The 20,778-nt window shown below is 35.9% G+C and overlaps 1 protein-coding gene across 1 annotated transcript in view; it reads right to left on the bottom strand.

Moving 5' to 3' along the window:
* The window catches only part of PTPRD (protein tyrosine phosphatase receptor type D), a 691,347-nt gene that overhangs the window by 436,763 nt on the left and 233,806 nt on the right, over positions 1-20,778 (bottom strand). Inside the window, exon 5 of the mRNA XM_053465969.1 lies at positions 10,213-10,337. The gene's annotated coding sequence lies outside the window, so the exon portion shown is untranslated. The remainder of the gene's footprint in view (positions 1-10,212; positions 10,338-20,778) is intronic.

Raw genomic sequence — 20,778 nt, 5'->3', positions numbered from 1 at the left:
ACAAATAACCCATGGGGGATTATTTAGGGAGCATCTGTGTATTTAGTGATTGGTGATGCAAGAGGGTCTATTTTTACAGTTATTTAACTTCTCTACAATGAATCACTTCATGTAGGCATCATGTTTGCCAGAAAACATTTTGAATGCGTTCTTGCATGACTTTAAATCTCCAGAGCCGGTTTACTATGCTGTATCTGAGTACACACTGACGTCACAGGGACGTGTGATGCAAAATCTGGACAAGAGAAGAATGCAGAGGTGTCGCAGTTTTATATGGAACAGATCTGACAGGTTACAAACGCATGTGTCAGATTCATTCTCTGGGTGACATATCTGCTAATATTTAGCAAGTTTCTATTCTTGCTGTATAAATATAGCTTTGTTAAAGGTTGAAATTGTTTTCTATTATAAGTGCCATTTCAAAGTTAAATCGACTACGTAAATAGAGAAAGGCTAGACCGTAGATTGCATTTTACTGTTCTGTCGTTCAGCACATAGGGGGCACTAATTTGAACAAATAAGTACAATGGAAATAACACATAAAAATATAAAAATCACATTTACCGCAAAAATTTACATATTTGTTAATATTGTGTACATGATTAATAAGAAAAAAGCATGTACACATATCATATAATTATAAAGTATTTATATTATAAATAGAACATAGAAGAACATTAAAATGGTGCTCAATAACCCTGCTTCCAAATAGGTAAATGACAAAATAGGAAATCTATACAATTTGGGAATAAAAGTGGGACATTAATATTCTTTAATATATGATCTAATCCTTTAAGATGAAAGCAATTAAGAATTCCTAATATATTCCATTTTCCACACGAAGGCACTTCATATACATTTTTTATGTCTTTCATAAGTTGGTACCGTATGTTTAAAAGTATTCTTTCAAGATTATTTTAATTCGCTACAGGCATTTCTCCATACTCATAAAAGATAATTCTTACTGTAGATTAAAATATGGATCATGCCTCAAGTCTATCACTATGCATTATATGAGTTATAACTGTGAGCACGCCACAATTCTGTATTATTAAAACGAAACTTTATTGTATATGATTGAAAAAAAAAACCTCATAAGAAAAACAAAAAAGTAATACATTTTTAATAAAACTATTTTATAGAGTATTTTAGTGTAAATAAAGCCATATGGCGCTGTATGCAATACACTGAGAAACTGCAATGCTGTTTGAGTACCTGCAGAATGTTTCATTGTTTAAAATGTATTACCAGCTATACTAATGGCAGTTTGAGGGTGGACATCAAAATAATAAAGTTTGAAGAACCCATTAGTCAAACCTAATAACCCCTTAATGACAAAGCTTGTACATGTACGGGCTCAAAATGCATTGTTTTCAATGGGTTTTGGGACCGCCCATTGTCTTTAAGGGGTTAAATAACTATGTTCAAATATTTGCATATTAATCACTGTGAAGTCTGTAGACTGTTGCTACATGTTTCAGTGGGCCAACAGTCATATCTTCTATGACCTCAAATGGTCTCATCTTTAGATGCAAATAATGTGTGTCATTCTACATACTAACCCTAGTGTTGTTGGAAAGTACAGTTTGCTTCACTCATCTAAGAACACTAAATGTGCTGCTTCTTTTATGTGATATATTCTTAGCTTAGAAGCACTAACCTTAAAAAGTAATGTTGTTTTAGAGAAGAAAACCTTTGTTGTCCATGCAACCTTAATTTATCAAAAATATATTATGCTTTTTATAGGGGTTATCGTTGATGCAACATTGCTTAGGGCCAGTTCCAAAATACTATAACATCTGGGGTCATAGTTTATATGAAACTTATGAAAAACTCTCTCTTTGGGTTTTCTCAAGAGGGAGGGTTCTGTTATTTCTGTTATTCATGGTTTAATATGAGATGCAGAAGGAGAAACTGTGACACACTTCGAATAGTTTAAAGACACTTTTGTGAATCTAAATACATTTTCAGGTGTTGGAAGCTCATCAAAAGCAATGCTCAGGAGAGTTGTATCTGGAGCAAGTCCCACGTGTGTTATTGTTTAAAAAATGTCTGGCATTTCATTAGTGAGTTTGAAATACTTTTTTACTTTTTTATAGTATTTTACCGTGATTTGGTTGGAAGCATTTCAGAAAAATAATTTAAAAATATGCAAATAACATAACTTGGTAAACTGTGTAAAACCGAACAAAATAATTTTGGTATTTTGAATGCTCATTAGGTGTTTGTCATACCTCGTGCTGTACTATTTTGCTCCAGTTGCCTGTTCTGTGGAATTTTTTGACTGACGGATTACTTATTCTACCCCCATGAAAAATAACCACATAAAATATCTCCTTGGAAGTGTCTGTGTAATCATTTATGAGATTTAATGTTTCTATAGGAAAAACATTAAGCTTTCCCTCTATGAAGACACACCTGGTGACAACCTAGGTAATATATGCAAACTCAAGATTTAGATTCTATAATTTGTGGTGTAAGGAGAGTTAACATTCTGCTGGTTATGAACTATTTCCCACTCCAACCTAAAGGTTGGCCATTAAGGGGCCACATATTACATATACTTTTGTTCGGGAAATCTGGATCAGTGACCACATACAATGCAGGGTTACACACCAGTGTTACAATGTATCTTTTAGTTATTAGAGAAAACAAGAAATAGGCGACATTAGTGCACCACCAATGGGGCAAGGTGATTAAGGCAGTGTGAGGTCAAGTATTATTACATGATGTCCAGATATAGTCCACTCTGTGTCAAACTTGTTATTATGCTATGTCACTGTTTATGTATTATCCTTACTGTTCACTCCATATGATATGGAATATACAATTACTTGTTGGTTATTGTGCATATACAAATTAAATTATGCCTGAAAGACATAAATCATACTGTATTGGACGGTCCACCAGTGTTCAAAGCATGTGACATATGCACCATAGTATAAAAACAAACTGTATTACGGAAAGAGCAATAAACAGTGTTTGCTTTCCAATCAGTTCATGCCGTGACTCATCAATACATAAAGGATGAAATTCATTTGCTAAATTCAAATATCCCTAATGGGTTTTTTTTTCCAACAAGCTGCTACGGTTACATAATGTCCCCATATATCACGCCTAAGGACTTAGTGAGATGAATTATGGAAATTACAGTATGAAATTTCATATTTTATAAGTCATTTATTATTGGCCATTTTGGAAATAAAATTATTAAAGCTGAAAGCCTGGCAAGTATTGTTATGGACGTTTTTTTTTTCTACATTAATTCTGAATTCAAAAGCAGTTGGCATTGCTTCTTTTCCACTTAAACTACTTATCTTAGTAAAAGATTTAACACTGAAACTATGATTTAGAGGAACTTACACATTAGAATGACAATTAACCTCTGATGTGTACTATTTCGCATTGGTTATTGTGCTTTCATGCTTTTATACGAGTGGAAATGTATAACTGAGACTTATTGTGTTTGTCACATGCTACATCGTTTAGTTTTATTCAACTAGGCACTGATCCTGTAATGGATGTGTTGCTGTGTAAATGAATTGTACTGTAAATATCACGATGAGTTAAATAGTGAATTTAGTGCACTGTTAATTTACACCTTGTGCAGGCAGGCAGGCAGGCAGGCAGGCAATAAAGAAGGAATAATAGGAGCAAATTCTGATACTTGGTTTAGTATACATTCTATGTTGCATTTAAAAATAGTGAATAATGCATGTCTGATACAAGATAAAGGTGCATATGCATAATACTGTGCCAAATGACACTTGATCATGTGAAATCAATACACATTAAAATGCCTTACACACATAAGTCATGATTATGCACAGATAATCTTCATTTTTTTATGTTTTGCTGAGATCAACATTTTTCCATTTTGTTGAATTAACCTTGTTTATCCTAACCCCAGTAAGCATATGTACTATCAAAGGAATGGGTGATTTACGCATATCTTATGCAGCTTTCTCACTCTGGCCCATGGCCATGCATTAAATGTGCGAAATTTATCATAAAGTTAATTTACTTAATGTCTATATAAAGCTGGTGGTAATGGTATGCCTACCTATCTCTACATGCCTCCAAATGCATGTTTTATTCAAAAGTTATTATATTAAATCCTTATTATCATCGGGGAGGGGGGGTAAGTTCATATTCAATAACAGCTGTGGCAGTAAGCATTGATACAAAATATTTCCTTACTGAGTATACAAAAGGCATTAACATACAGAATATAGGTTGGGGCTCTTAAATTTTTTGGCTAAAGTCTTAAGTAGCACGTGAGAGGGAGAAGTGAGGTCATGCTAGGCTATAAAAGGAAGCACTAGAAAGGTACCAGCCCACTTTGGATAATTTGCCAAAATGAATGATTTCTCTCTGCCTCCCTTTTTCTCTTTCAGGTTAATCTGTGGCTGTGACGTGAGTTCTAGAGGTCTGACATCAGTGCAGGAGTTTGCTGTCCGAGGCGCAGCTTATGTGGCTAAAGTAGCCACATGCAGGACTCTCCATGGTAGTATTGTTGCTACTGGACAGGAGAGGTTACGGCAGTAGCCACCCAGCAAGATCAATATTATGCCTATATCAGTACTCAACCGCATATCATAATTTTTAGGGAATTAATTCATAATTAATTTAGGGAATCACAGAGGTCAGATGTTTCTTGTAGTTGGCCACCAGGTTTGCACACATCTCAGGAGAGATTTTGTCCCACTCCTCTTTGCAGATCCTCTCCAAGTCATTAAGGTTTCGAGGCTGACGTTCTGCAACTCGAACCTTCAGCTCCCTCCACAGATTTTCTATGGGATTAAGGTCTGGAGAGTGGCTTGGCCACTCCAGGACCTTAATGTGTTTCTTCTGGAGCCACTCCTTTGTTGCCTTGGCCATGTGTTTTGCTCATTGTCATGCTGGAATACCCATCCATGACCCATTTTCAATGCTTAAGGAAGGAGATTCTCACCCAAGATTTGACGGTACATGGCCCCATCCATCTTCACTTTGATGCAGTAAAGTTGTCCTGCCCCCTAGCAGAAAAACACCCCCAAAGCATAATGTTTCCACCTCCATGTTTGGGGTCATAGGCAGCATTCCTCCTCCTCCAAACACGGCGAGTTGATGCCAAATAGTTAAATTTTGGTCTCATCTGACCATAACCCTTTCACCCAGTTCTTCTCTGAATCATTCAGATGTTTATTGGCAAACTTTAGACCGTGTGGGTGCTGCAGGATTCAGTCCTTCATGGCATTGTGTGTTACCAATTGTTATCCTGGTGACTATGGTGCCAACTGCCCTGAGATCATTGACAAGATCCTCTCGTGTAGTTCTAGGCTGTTTCCTCACCATTCTCATGATCATTGAAAGTCCACAAGGTGAGATCTTGCATGGAGCCCCAGACCGAGGGAGATTGACAGTTATTTTGTGTTTCTTCCATTTGTGAATAATCGCACCAAGTGTTGTTACCTTCTCATCAAGCTGCTTGGCGATGGTCTTGTAGTCCATTCCAGCCTTGTGTAGGTGTGCAACCTTGTCCCTGACATCCTTGGACAGCTCTTTGGCCACGATGGAGAGTTTGGAATCTGATTGATTTCTTCTGGAGACAAGTGTCTTTTATACAGGTAACAAGCTTAGATTAGGAGCACTCCCTTTAAGAGAGTGTGCCTAATATCAGCTCGTTACCTGTATAAAAGACTCCTGGGAGCCAGACATCTTGCTGATTGATAGGGAATCACATATTTATTTCACTGAGTAAACTGCAAATCAATTTATAGCTTATGTGTTCAAATAAACCTACCATCAAAATTAGATTGATCATGTCTTTGTCAGTGGGCAAACATACAAAATTAGCATCAAATATTTTTTTCCTTCACTGTATGGACTCCAGAGGATCTTATTGCAGGCATTATTTAGTCATTGGAGTTAGAAAATGAGACTGAGGCTGGTTTGGATATTAAAAAAAATATTTTTTCAATAGTTTAGCTCTACCAAGAAATTCATTATTGCCACTTAGATACTTAATAACTTAACCAAGTCTGGCAAATGTTGGGCTCATGCCTAATAGCATTATACCTAGCAATGATACTTTTGAGGCCACTCTGGAGGCTGATATAATAATGCAGTATGCTGGTGGATACACACAGTATCTTCTACATCCAGTAAAGGCAGCTGATGTTAAAGTGTAACGCGTAGCTGTGTGTATTGAGCCGCCTGCCTTTGATTTATAAGATGCTGTCCTTTAAGTGCTTGGACCTATTTTTAGTCTCAGTTTGGTCCTTAACTTAACAATGAACTACTTTATACAGTCAGATAACCAAGTGCAGTAACTAGAGGACATAAATTGATTGGATATGCCACTTTGCCGCAGATTTCAGCTTCCTAGTACAAGTGGTTTTTAAAAGGAATTTATAAGAAAATATATAAACGTTACCATTCCCATTTGAGCCTCTACCTTATTGTAAAAATAAGGCATTCTATTCATACTTTGTCTATTATAAAATAGAAAAATTTATTGGGTTATTTTTCAAAGACTAAACAAGAATATCCCTTTTAGCATACACTGCCCATAAGTTGGCATTTGTACGTAGCAGAAATGAATCTTAAAGGGCATGCAAAAAAAGCTTTCATTGACCAGCTTTATTTTTGACTGCTTTTAATTAACTTTGATTGCCTGCCTCTACACTAGTTAAGTTACTGGAGTAACAAAGCACTTTCCTGTTATAGTAATGGCTCCCTAGATGGCTATTCATTATTAACTGCATCTAAAATGGTTGTTCTCAACTCTCTATAAATATTTAAATAACTGCGTTTCTTTAACATAAAATTCTAAGTGGTGTAGATAGTCATTTGGTTGCCAATGTAATTCCTTTTACGAGGTTATGTGAAATTTATGGTTTCTTGTTGCGTTATCAAAATAATAAATTCATTGAGAAAGTGTTCTGCTTAAATATTTCAGACCATGACTGCCAATACAAATAGTAGCGATATTTCACCGTAGCGGTAATCAATGAATTTGCAAGGAAGTTCTGACTTACTGCTTTTATGAGCACATTTTCTTCAGAACTAATTAATCATAGCAATAACAAACAACTAGAAAAAAATCAAATAATTGAATTTGGCCATAAAATTTGGAACAGAAACATTACTCATCTGACTTTCAGCGCACAGGACAATTAGATTATGCTAGAAAAAAAAGCAACTTGGTGTTTGTAAAGATTTTATAAGCATTATATAGTATAGAAGAACTGAAGGAATCAAAATTACACCTTTCGTGAAGGTAGATTAGTGTATCCAAACATAGATGTGTTCCATATTGTAGTTCTGTAAATCAAGATAAACAAGTGCCTATAAAAGTCCCAGTCTTGGATTTCAGGACCTGGATCTTAGCTCCACAGGTCCCAGGCAGCCATCTTGAATCAGAGGGGCTTTGGGCCTAGAGTTGCCACCCAGAAACCCCCAAAATAAAATGGCAATTCCTGAACTTAACTGCTGACTCTGTACTACTAGCAACCATGTGTGAGAGGGAATTTTCAATTAGTGCCTGAAAGAGGTAAACTCATTTGTGCCTATAGGCATATCTGTCTCCGTGTTTGCATTGAGTTTATATTCTGATTCTGACGGATTTTTTTCAGAAATGAATAGATCCTAGGTAGAGAGCATGTTTGTTTAATATCCTTTTATGTATATGGCAGTATAGTGTTTATTTTTGACGAAACAATAATTCAGCACACCCAGCAAATACCATTCAAAAACGTAGGCATAAATATTGAGATTCTGAAACACGATGGCCTTATTTTGCTTTGCCCACCACCACGTCAAAGTACCCCAACAAATCCAATTTGTCAAGGCTCCTTTGCTAACCAAGGAGCTGAATCAGTGGAACTGCGCTGCATTTTAACCCAAAGAGACTCTGGAGCAATTTAAAGCCTTCTGTGGACACAATTAACTGATTTTAGAAAAAGAACCTGTATTCATATATAACTGGGGGTTTAACGTTATCTTTGTAATGAAATGTTTGCATTTTCTCACAGCCACGTACCTCAGATCTCTTGAGAGGATGAAAGGATAAAGTCATACTAGCAAGCAAGGACAGGTTGTATCCCACAGAGCACATCTTTCAGAAAAGGAAAAATCTATTCAACTACTTCAGAAGCACGTTAGCTGCACATGTATTTAGCAACAACGCCAAAATAGACACATCAAATACTCATGATTTGATTGTTAAAGAAGGTCTACCAGAAAAGATGGGAGATATATTATTTGTATATTTAATTGTCATTTTGTCATGCACTCACTTTCTAAGTGTATAGCTGTTCATGTTTTATTCCCTTGAATTAGAAGCCAACAACATTATGAACATGCTAGGAAAAGATACCAGATACATAGGAGTGATTAACCCTTTATTGAAGCCTACACAACAAAATAATTTTCACAAACAAAATGTTACAGGGACTATGATGTTCAACAACCACATTGGTATCAGTGATATATGAGTGAGAGATTCAGTATTATGTAGCCTGTTGACTCACTGCCTGAAACAGAAATACAAACAAGATTGCTTATCAAGATTATAAGAGTCGTTATTAACTTGCTGCCATTCAGAAAAAGTAGCATCCCATTTTGTCAGCTTACTATAATTTAAGCATAAACAGCTGATACGTCACAGCAAACACAACAAATACAAGATATACAAAATCATCTATACAATATTCTATAGAATCTATTCACCAAGAGTAGAGTTGAACTAAAAATTAAAAACTTGAGGCTGATTGTGGCCTCAGAAAGTCCCACAGAAACACAAATGGCATATTCTCAATTCAGGAGAAAAACTAAGCCTATACAAATCCCATCCTGAATGTCCTCTTGTGTTGAAATCAACAAGAATTTAAAGTGGATCTGTCACATTCCCAAGGCGGTCTGCTGTTCAGTACACTAAATAAATATATATAAAACCATTTATGGATTATATTTATATTTTGCCATGATTTGTGTGTTTATTCTTCCTCATTAAATTATCTCTCCCCATTTTTAAGTTTCCGACACTGGTGGCAGCTCGTTCTGGCTGTGCTTGTGGGTCTAGAGGAGGACTCATGGACAGAAAATCAAATGCTAAGCAAGCAGTGCTACCGTTTGCCACAGATCTAACCCCTTCACGATCCTATCGATGTACGATTACGTCAAGATGACCCTTTGGACATAATAATATGTCCTGCCTTTTTTGCAGTCCTGGGTTCACATGAGATATGAGTACTAGCACTACTGGAAGGACTAAGGGGAGAGGCAGAGGAGGCACAGTGCAATCAGAAAAGCAGGAGTATGAAGCTATCCTTCCTGGTCACTGCTTAGTATTTACATACTGTAGGGAGATCAGAAGAAGAACCAAAGTTTCGCCCTCTTCCAAAAAAATTTACATTTAAATTATAGTTATAAAATGTTCAATATTTAACTTTTTAATAAAAAGTGTACATGGGGTATATTTGTAAAAAATCTGTGAATGAAATAAAGAATGAGCGCACTGCTTGTTCACCATGACATCACTGGGGTTCACAAAATACAAGGTAGATCCTTATAAGTCTAATCACGTTGAACAGGAAGCAATCCAAATAATAATTAAAATGATAATAATGATAAATAAAATCAATAAAAGCCCCCAACCCAGAATTTAGAAAATAAAGGTAGTATGTAAGGGAGCGATAAACAAGTATAAGTTGAGGATCATTGTAATCAGTGTGTTTGCTAATGATACTTAGCAGTGGCTTTTATTCTGTAAATTCCAAGTCAAATTGGAAAAAAAATCTTTTTTTTTACATATTAGTGCTTATATTTGTTATGTGTATTAATATGGTCTTACTTACATTTATTTTAATTTAGGTACACTAAACATGTAAAGGGGCAGAATTATTTAACACATGGGAAAAATAGTAAAAACCTTCATGGATATGGGTTTAATGATGCCAAATGATCAGGTATGACGGAACCCTTTTGTCACACAATATTTTGTCAAAAACAAAGTTGCTTGGATAAAATTGAATTATAACCAACCACACAAAAAATGCTGTCAATAGCCCATAGTCTATTGAATGAGCTGTAGACCATGAGATACAATTTTGTTTCTTGCTTTCTTAGATAAATGAACATTAAAGGTAAAAAAAAACAAAAAGACAAAACTAATGCTTTCTGGAAAGAGACCCTCAGTCAGTCCTAAACTTAATTTTTAACACTTACCAGGAGCCAAGGCTGTTAAAGGCGGTTTGTGCAGGTGCCAACATTCTGTCAATTTGATGGTTGCAAAATGAATTGTCAGACTTCAATACAAATGATGTGCTATAGATCTTTGTTTTTATATTCACCTAGGATAAAATATAAATCACATGTTATTAAAAGCAAGCAAAATAATGAACTGCAACAGGCAATCAATGGGCAAACTAAAGCAAGGATTGTATATATATTTTTTAATATAAAAATTAAAATTGGCCGCCGACACATAACCAACATTATTTAAAGGAATAATGCATGATTTTTTTTTTTTTAATGGCTAGGTGGTTTTCGAAACAATTGTAATGTATTCTTATATATAGAGAGAGGGGGGAGATTTAGATATTTTACCTATTGATTTTTGTGATTTTTGTTGACCCTCAAACAATAAATTCAATTCAATGAAATGTATGAATCAATCAGTAGAATTTGTTGACAACTAACCAGAAAGTTAACCAGAAAGTGTTACGACTATATGCTAACTTGTTATCATTGCTATAATTTATATAATTGTTATAATTTATAATTATCAATGACAGAAAGAATATTGATTAGATGCATTAAAATACAGTCTTTCTAGAAAATGCATGGAATCAAATGTATCTTTGGGCAATCAATGTGAAAAGGAAATTATGAATTTCAATGGGTTATCAAACTTCTGAAATATTTAAATAGCTTATACGTTACTAAAAAAAGTAATTTTAACAATATTTTTGTGGTTCCTTTTAGATTTTATGTGCTGACTTTCAAATATTATTAATTAATTATTATAAGGCAACAGTGTAGATCTCTCTGTTACTTTAGATCATGCCGGCCATGTCCGTGTGTGTTGGAAATGTTCAGCTTGCGTGTATCACAGGAAACAATTCCAGGACTATCAGTTGACCTTAGTCCAGTGGCCAATCTTAAGAGGTCCAAAGAATATGACATGGCAAATATCCCACGTTTCCCAGATAAAATAAACATGACATTTATTTAGAGATGAGAATCATACAGACTTTCTAACCGTTTATTTTTTTCTACCTGCTTTGAAAATCTTAAATCTAACGGGTCTATTCACCAAGATGTTTGAGATGTCAGTTGAGTTAAGGGCTTACATGCCCTATAATGCTACTTTCTAAGACCTCATCTTAGAGTACAATCACTCTCTCTTCCCCTACCCTATAGGCATCGGAGCTTCTATTATGCTTCTTATTGCTGGGAGGTCATTCCATCTGTGTGATGTCAAATGATATATCTAATTTAAAGGCCTAAACATTAAAGCAAATATCATTTCAGAAAAGTCCACAGAGATATACATATTGTTTAGGACCATAGTCATTAAATTATTTGAATCACATTTTTTAAATATTTATTTTGCATAAAAACTACAAGTGGGCAGATTGGGGAAGAGGCAGATGTAGCAATAATTGCTCAGTACACAGATTCTGTTATCCCATCCCATGTTTGCACACAATTACATGTTTTTAATTATATGAAAATGTGTGCTTAGCCTACAGGCATTTTGTTGGCTGCTTAATTACTTTGGCTTTAAGGCCGAGTATGAAATTTGGCACTGATTGTTGCTATAGATTAGTAATTCAGCAGAGCTACTTAGCTTGAGCAGGGTTTTGCATGAAGCGAAAACAGAGGATTAAAGTTAGGTTCAATTTGTCAATCACTACAAATTGAATAAACTACTCTATTGCCAAAGGCACTTCTGGTGCTGGTAGAACAAGACTCCAGTAGCTTAACATTTAATCAGCACAGTTTCTAATATATGTCAAAACTAGATCCGATGTTAGAGGTGAGGTTTGTAAAGACATTCTAGTACTATAACTGCATAAAATGTGATTTACTATGTGAAAAAAAAGATTGGTTAAAAAAATATATGAACCAGTGGCTATATTTATTAATGTGAAATGAGCTTTTCTGTAATAACTTCTTATCTTAAAAATCTGATAAAATAGATAATTAAGCCATGAACAAGACATTAGCAGAGAAAAAGTAAATAACTGCAATCAATGCATATGATTGCATATAACTACATTCATAAAGATATGGTATAGCCAACCTCGAATTCCCTCTTCTGCAGCTTGGTGCCCCAGGTAGCTACCCGATTTAGTTTTTTGGAAGGGAGAGCCACGTTCTAACCTTTCAGGCAAGCTCAATGTTTTCTGCATGGGTGTATTTAGATTTATTCTTAGCAAAATAAGGTTGATCTATAGAATGTTCCTCACATAACAGCTTCTCTTCACATTTGCTGAGTGAAAAACTATGAGCCTTATGGAAAGTAATTCATTATTGTCAAAAAATACGATTTAGAATTAGAAAAAAGAGATGGAGTCCGCCCCAAGAAACTATACTTACAAATGGAAATAAAATAAGGCAATTATATAGTGTACAAACGTAACATTCAGATATGCGATTCATTTTATAGAAGAATCTAGACTTTTTTTTATTGATTTGTTTATACCATTTTGAGTCATTTCAATCATTTGTATAAAGTACTTAAAATCCAAATCTTAATCATATATTTTATTTATGTAAAATGTTGTTACCTCATTAAAATTGTAAAAATAGAAGCAAAACGGAACGTAGGTCATTGGTAATTGACGCTTTACTTTGTAAGTAGATATTTAGAACAAAAGCTATACTTATACTCACATAAATATATATCATGCGTTTCATGTGCTCAATAAACACATTTTAAATGTGAATCCTTAATTACAGAATATGATTTAATGAAAATCTGGGTTTTGTAATTTACCGGATTCTATCTTTTGACAAAGCAAACTTTTCACATTTTAATTAAATTCTAATTTAGAGATTGTAATTACTTTATAAGAGCTGTTGACAGTATTATTATACCAATGTACTAAGCATACAGGATGTTCGGAAATCTAATGAAGATGAAAATGAATAGATCTTATCAGTTACAAACCTATTGGAATATCAAACAAAGAACAAAACCGGCAAGCTCTGGTATCTTTTTATCTTTTCCTACTATAACACTCTCTGGTTGGTGGGCATGAGGGTTCATATAAGTACTATGTTTGAATGTTTTTTTTTTTGTTTAATTTAAAATATATGAAAACTGAGATGTTAATGAATCGTTACCAAAAAACTCCATCCATCAGGTTTAGTAATTGAAAAGGAAAAGAGCCCCTGTGGACCAATTGGGAAAAGGATACTCCTGCTAATACGTTCCAGCCATGTACGCCAAGTTATAACCTCTTTTCTGATTGTCCTGAATGCTTATGCATATTGCAATTAAGAATATGGTTAACTGCATGCAAGGAACAAACTCCTTTACCCATGGATTAATAGATCCATTTGCATTTAGATACCTCACCTCCTTGAAGGTTGTTTCTTGAATGCTCATTTACAATCAAACATTGTCTCCTAAACTGGGGACTGAGTATCTGCCAACACATTCAAGGTTTGGTTGTTATTCATAGCTGTTTGTGATAAATGTCAAAATATTGTGGTATCTAGCACCCTTATACTGGGTATATGTGCCCCTGTGTTCTTACACTGATTGACTCTCCAGTTTTTTGCCTCATCCTATCTAATTACATTTTGTGCTTTTCATTCTCTATTCCTAAACCATTGGTACCCTGGCCTTGGCTTTTTTTGATCAGACTCTTGCTGTAAACTACCTGTTCTGCAATCGGAAGCCTTGGAAACATCCCTATGGAGCTCCTTATGGAATGTTCATGACAGTTTTCATCCTATATATATCTAGTCCAGATCCAAAATCTAGCTATTTTGCTGTTATTGACAAGATTTAAAAGACACAAGAGATAAATGTTACCTGGATGGTTATCTGCTAGAAATATTAGCATTTAGTTAATCATGCATTGTTACTTCTTTATCATTTATTCAAGACGAAAATGGAATAACATTTCATGTAACTGCTTAATGGATGTTACTCAGTGTCAAACTACACAACTCTACGGCTCGCATATCCAAGCTCCGATGCACATTAACAATCCTAAATTGACAGAATGATTTAGTGTCAAAAAGTTTTGTCGCATCACTGTAATAGAAAGTCTCAGTGCAGACATGTTTTAGATAAAAAGGTCCAGTCTCTTTTCTGAAAATTACAAAAAAAAGGTATTAACCTGTGTCCCAAAGGCACAAATTAATTAAAACATTCAAGAGAAATAAGGACCCCTTCCATTTACATTAATAAAACATCTAGCCCCATGTTAGAAGTCAGCAGTCACAAGTCATTATTTGCCTTCTCTTTATAATTGAACTATGCATTTGAATTTCACTTATCTCATATATTATCGACTACATCAAGAAGAGCAATTAAGACAGGCACAAAATGTCAAAGCCCCAAAGTCTTAGACAGAATCGAAATCCTATAATAGCCTAAAAAATTGTGTATATTTTATACAACTGGAATATTTCTAGGATCTTCACATTAATATAATACCAGAGTAAAAATACTGGTCAATACAGGTTATGCATGCATTTTTTTAAAAATGATTTACATATGCATTATTTGCATCTCATTAAGCTGTTAATTGAAATATATATGTATTGTATCTGTGTTCCAGTCAAAAATCTGTGTTCCAGACAAAAAGTGAGGAATTGGAGCCAGAGCTGACGTAGCGAAATCGTCCATATACATGTTGATACTATCCAGGGCCGGCCCAAGACAAAATGCCGCCTGGGGCGAAGTTTAAAATGCCCCCCCCCATTATCTACCCTTCCTCTCCCTGCCGCCCCCCCATTATTACCCTTCCTCTCCCTGCTGCCCCCATTATATACCCTTCCTCTTCCCCCCCGTACTTACCTTACAGCAGTCCTGCGGTGAGTCTCCCTGCTCGGTCTCAGTGCCGGCTTGTAATGCTGAGCGCCGCAAATGACGTCATCTTCCGGTGCTCAACATTACAAGCCGGCACCGAGCTAGAGGGCTCGTAGAGGAGAGAGAGAGGGGCGCCGAGTGAGTACTGACAACTTGGTAAGTGAAAACCACTCGGCGCCCCTCTCTCTCTCTTCTCAGCGTAAAAAAAAAAAAAAAAAAAAAAAAAGGGCTTGGGGCGGCAAAGGGCTTGGGGCGGCAAAGTGCCGCCCCTTCAAAAGTGCCGCCTGGAGCGGTTGCCCCACTCGGCTCCATTGTCGGGCCGGCCCTGATACTATCATATAGTATTCATTTATGAAGGCATATGATAGAAGAGTTTTTAAAGCCAATAGGAGGGATATAAAGGCATTTCATACAGTTACAGCTGCTACAAGCAATTATATATTGTTTAATCTGGCAGAAAGGCAGGATTGCCCTACCAATACCAGGATATTAGTGAATACCACCATTGTGCTTCTTCCATTTAATAAGTGAACTGGGAATATTGTGTTCCAACGGGTGCTATTATTGTAAAAACACTTACTGGTATGTGTACTGATATTTGAATATAGATGTTTGTTAACTGGTTCTTGCATTCTACGTAATAACAACTGAAATGAGAACCAATAAGACTGGAGTTTCCGTTCTTTGGCTCAGAAATGTATATCTAGTACGTGTATACATAACGCAAAATGTGACTAACATATAATAACTTAGAAATCACTAGCAAGGGAGGAAGAGTCTTGGGAAGTCAATGATAACAGCCATCAAGCTCTTGACATAAAATAAAGTTTAGCTATCGGCTGGGAATCAGATACAGCGTGACCTTTTTATTATCTTTCTGCAGACTTCAGAGAAGATAATTTATAATTTAAAACTTGTTCTATTTGTGTCTCAATGGTCAAACAGACACAGTTTAGGCCTTAGAGCTATTTGATGGTATTGCTGCTTTTCACTCTAACACTGGGGTGAAAAATTGACTGAGATAAAACTTGACACCTTTTTATGTAAGATGCCTGACTTGTGCAGTAAATCTGACAAAAAAAAAACAGATTTAAAATGTTTTTTTTTGCATTTTGTTTTGGGCTACAGATGTTTATAAATACCATATTATTTTTTTTTACTTTTGTATTACATATATTTTTGGGGCTTTTTAGCTTTATTGAAGATTGTCTAAGTGAATAAAAAGTCATTATGGTTGTCAAATCACCATAGCAACCTACAAGTCAATGGTAATGGGCCAGTCTGCTAGTTGCCACTAAAAAGACCACTTTTTGAACTTTGCACCATAATCATTTTTACACATAAGCAACATAGTAACACAAATAAGTATAATTATACTGATATCCAATTAAAGTAAATATAAATTACAAACACATATATACCTTTTCTTGACGATGCATAAGACTTTTCCTGAGAGTATACATTAAAATCTTTATTTCTATAAGCTGAAAAAACTCTCACCATTTCCTTTAATAACAAAATGTGATTGTGAATTACAGGAATAAATATTATACATTTCTCAGCCATGAGGATATGTTTAACCAGTGGCTTCACAACCCGGGTGTGGGGGGTGCAGACCGCACCCGGGTGACACCTTATAGGGGGTGACACCACACCAGGCAGGGAACTCTTCCTCCGGGTCGCGGGAGTGGGGTCTTGACATGCCCCGCTCCCCGCCCATTTTTTCCTTCAAATGGGGTTGTTTCCCGCTGGCGTCACTGGGAACTCCCCCGACGTCAGCGGGACAGCCCACCAACGGCAGTGACACCATGTGTCATAGCACCCAGTGACACCAACCCCAGTGACGCCACTGTGTTTAGCACACTACAAAATTGTGCACAATTGCTTCACAAATTATTTATGAATTTAGTGGGGAAACTGAAGAATTTGGAAAGAATTTGGAGAGAAGAAGATATAGATGGAAACTGGGAATTACTCTCAATATACTTGCCTCCCCAACACTGGTGATTGGAAAGAGAGCTGGGCTATGGGATTTGCCTTCTGAAAATGAATATTATAACACTATGAATACACTCCCCACTGCACATGTGAATGGGTTGAGTTAAAGGCCCATAGCTACATCATCTTCTAACTTATTTTTCACCTTAAAATAGGGACAACAAGTTGACACACGCAGGCAGATATAATATAATAATTTAATGAAGCCCTATAATATACAGTATATATATATATATATATATATATATAAATCCTAGCTACAAAAATACAACACAGTAAAACAAAATAAGTAAAATTATTAATTATTCATTAAATAATTAAATTATATTTATACAAAATACATGTTTATACAGTAACACATTTTACTCCTCCAGTTTAATTCCACAGATATTTAAACATTTGTTTCCAAGCAAAAACGTTCCCATCATTAAGTAATTTCAGGCATAAATTATAATAGATTATGTTTGAAAAATCTTTTTATGGTGTAATTTTGATTTCTCCTGGGAAAACGCAGATCATTTCCTATGAGTCTTTGGAAACCCTTGTTCTTCCAAATAAGAATATATTTGAAGCCTACATTTGCACTTAAAAAGAAACGGTACTTGGATTTTCTTATTGAAGCACTGCAAAGAAATAGATTTACAAAAAATGTATATGAAGAGCCTGCAAATATTTTATGTTTTAATATATATATATATATATATATATATATATATATAAAGGTAGCTACATACAGCTCTTGGGTTAAATCTATTTTTTTGTCCTTGTTTATATTCTTTGTTAACATTAAGCAAATTTCTCACAACAGAAGAAATGAAAGTTTCTGATAAAATATCACATATGAACAATTTCCTAACAAATGTATACAGTGGATCATTGAGTAAATGCCACAGATGACTTAGATGCGCTGGGATAAAAGCAGTCTATTAACCAAAACTGTATTTTTAAATGCATGTTTGCCTGCATTTTACATACACCCTAGTGTGTTTTTTGGTTTGTAAATCATAAGTACATGGAGGAATAGGGGAGAGGTTGTCCCCGTGGTGGCTGGGAGGCTCTGCCCTGTTGCGGAAGTACTCCCAAGTATCCAGAATAATGCAGACAGATTCACGGAGAAAGAGGATTGCAGAAACACTCCTCTTTCTCCACATATAAGTCTGTATTATCAAGCCAAACCAAGATTATCCTGCCAAGAAACAAAATGTAAAGAATGGATATTTCACACTTAAATACTTTATTAATGGTGATAGTAAACTATTTTCTTATATCCATTTGTCTTCCAAAGGTAATAGATGTTAAACCGTTTGAGATAATATTTGATGTTTTTCAGTAAGCCAGGGTAAGCAATTTACTTTTGCACTGCCTTATCTTGTTCTGAGCAAAAAAGACACAGTAGGAAGAGAAAAGTTCAAAGCATAATGGCTTCCTGTGTAGCCTACCGAAAAAAGCACATTCTCAAATATTTCGGTTCAGTGAACAGAAATGTTTAAAACATATTTTTAAATGTTATAAATGCAAGAGAAAATTACATTGTAGCTATCAATTCCATATAAATGTGGCATCTTCCCCCATGGGTCCTTTATGCTGAGAAAACATTGTTTACATTTTCTGAATCTGGGGTAAAGGAACACGATTTATGATAGATACAAGACCTGGACTGGCTATCTGGAACACTGGGAAAATGCCCTGTGGGCTGGTGGCCAATAGAGCTAGGTTCTGCATTGGATATGTACAGCCACTGTCAGAGAATAGAAACATAATGTGCAGCTGCACTTACGTCACTGTGCAAGGGGTCTTCACCATCCCAGCTCGAAGGCCAGCACTACATATAGGCAATGCAAACACTGGCCTACAGAGCAGATAGCTTGAGGGCATCTCTGAGGCAGACTTATCTGCCCGCCGCTGGAGGAACAGGGCTTGTTGGGAAGATCATTGATTTCCCTTTAACCGGCAGCGTGCCCAGCCTCACTCCTGAGCGCCCGAATATGTCATGACCCGGTGCTCAGCATTACTTGCTGGCAGCATCCTGAGGGAACAATGAAACGCAAGGCCTGACCTTGTGTTTCATTGCTGCCGGTGAGTTATCACGGTGCGACTGACCTCACCGCAGAGTGTCAGGATATGATATCGTATACCGCCACTCAGCAGTGAGGTTGGGGTCACCATGATCACTTGCTGTGAGCATCGAGAGAGAGCAATGAAATGCAAGGAGAGATAAGGAAAAAAGGGAGAGAAATGGAGAAAAGGGAGAGATAAGATCAAATGAACAGAGAGTGATAATGAAAGAAAGATAGATAAAAGGAAAGAGGAGAGATGATGTGAAATAGTAGGAGAAATCAGATATAAAAAAGAGGAGAGATAATGAGAAAGGGAGTTCAAAGAAAAAGGGGAGAGATAAAAGAGAAAGATGAGAGGTAGCTAGAAAGAGAAAGGAAGCAAGGTAAAGGAGATAAAATGGGACGATAAAGAATACAAAGAAAGATAAAAAGAAAGAGGAGCAATGGAAAAAATAGGAGAGAAAATGGGAAAAAGGGAAAGAGAAAAGGGAAAATAAAGAGAAAGAGAAGGGATGGGAAAAATTAGAGATAAAGAGAAAGGGATTGTAATGAGAAAGGACGAGTAATAAGAAAGGGGAGAGATCGGCAGAAACAGGAAAGGTAATGGAACAGAGGGGGAATTGTGAGAAAGGAGAGAGAGAGTGTGTTTGTATGTTAGGGCAAGTATGTCTAAAGGAAAAGCACGTGTGTAGCTGCAAGGGTAAGTGTCAGGATATTTATGTGTAGGGGCAAGAGTGAATCTGCATGTGTTTATAAGCAGGTATTTGTAAGGATGGTGTATATGTGTGTAATCTGATGTTTTGGGCCTAAAGGGTATAGAATGGATAAAGGGTACACAAATCCTGTGGATGTAATCTGGAAAAGTTTTATGTCTGTATGTAATCTTGTTGGTGGGGCAAGTCCCTATGTGTGCAATCTGTGTGCTGGGGCAAGTACTGTTTGTGCAACTTGGCTGCTGCAGTAAATCCTATTTGTGCAATGGGGGTGCTGCGAGAAGTCATATTTATGCAATATGGGTGCTGTGACAAGTCCTATGTTGAATTATCAGTGTTTCAGGCACACCCTATGAGTGCAAACTGGGTGCCAGGACTGGCATCTGGGGTGTGCGACCTGTGGTCTATGACTGCAGTTTAGGGATTAGTGGATCTAATTCTATGCTTAAAGTAGCACTGGACAAAGCTGGGAAAGTCCAACAAAGACAAACAAAGTGGACAAATCTGCAACAAGGTACCATACAAATGTTAATGTTGCATGCAAGCTAGACTGTGGGACAGAATGGGCAAAGGAGACTTGTACAGTAGACATCTTTAGTAAAGCTAAATATTAACATGTATTATTACACATATACAGTATGTATAGAAACAATTCCACAACAAAAGTCTTCAATTAACTTGCTTTTTATCCATTCAAAAAACTGATATAAAATGGACTGAGATATCACTATGCACTATTATTATGCTTTGAACTTGCACGTGCAATCACCATTTAAAATACACTATTAAAAGAAATGGATCTTAATGAACATATGAGCTCATAAAATGTTTTTGTTAAATATCTTTTAGATCCCACATTTTAGGAACATTCCAGAAAGTTTGCAAAAGTACAAATGGTATGTCAACAAAGCTTTCTTTTAGCAGACAAATGACTGATCAGGTGCAGTGTTTCAAGCTGTTAGCTTTG

Source organism: Spea bombifrons, chromosome 1 (assembly GCF_027358695.1).
Source record: "Spea bombifrons isolate aSpeBom1 chromosome 1, aSpeBom1.2.pri, whole genome shotgun sequence".
Classification (NCBI taxonomy): domain Eukaryota; kingdom Metazoa; phylum Chordata; class Amphibia; order Anura; family Pelobatidae; genus Spea; species Spea bombifrons.
Note: the sequence above shows the minus strand (reverse complement) of the source record. Positions and strands in the feature narration are given on the sequence as shown.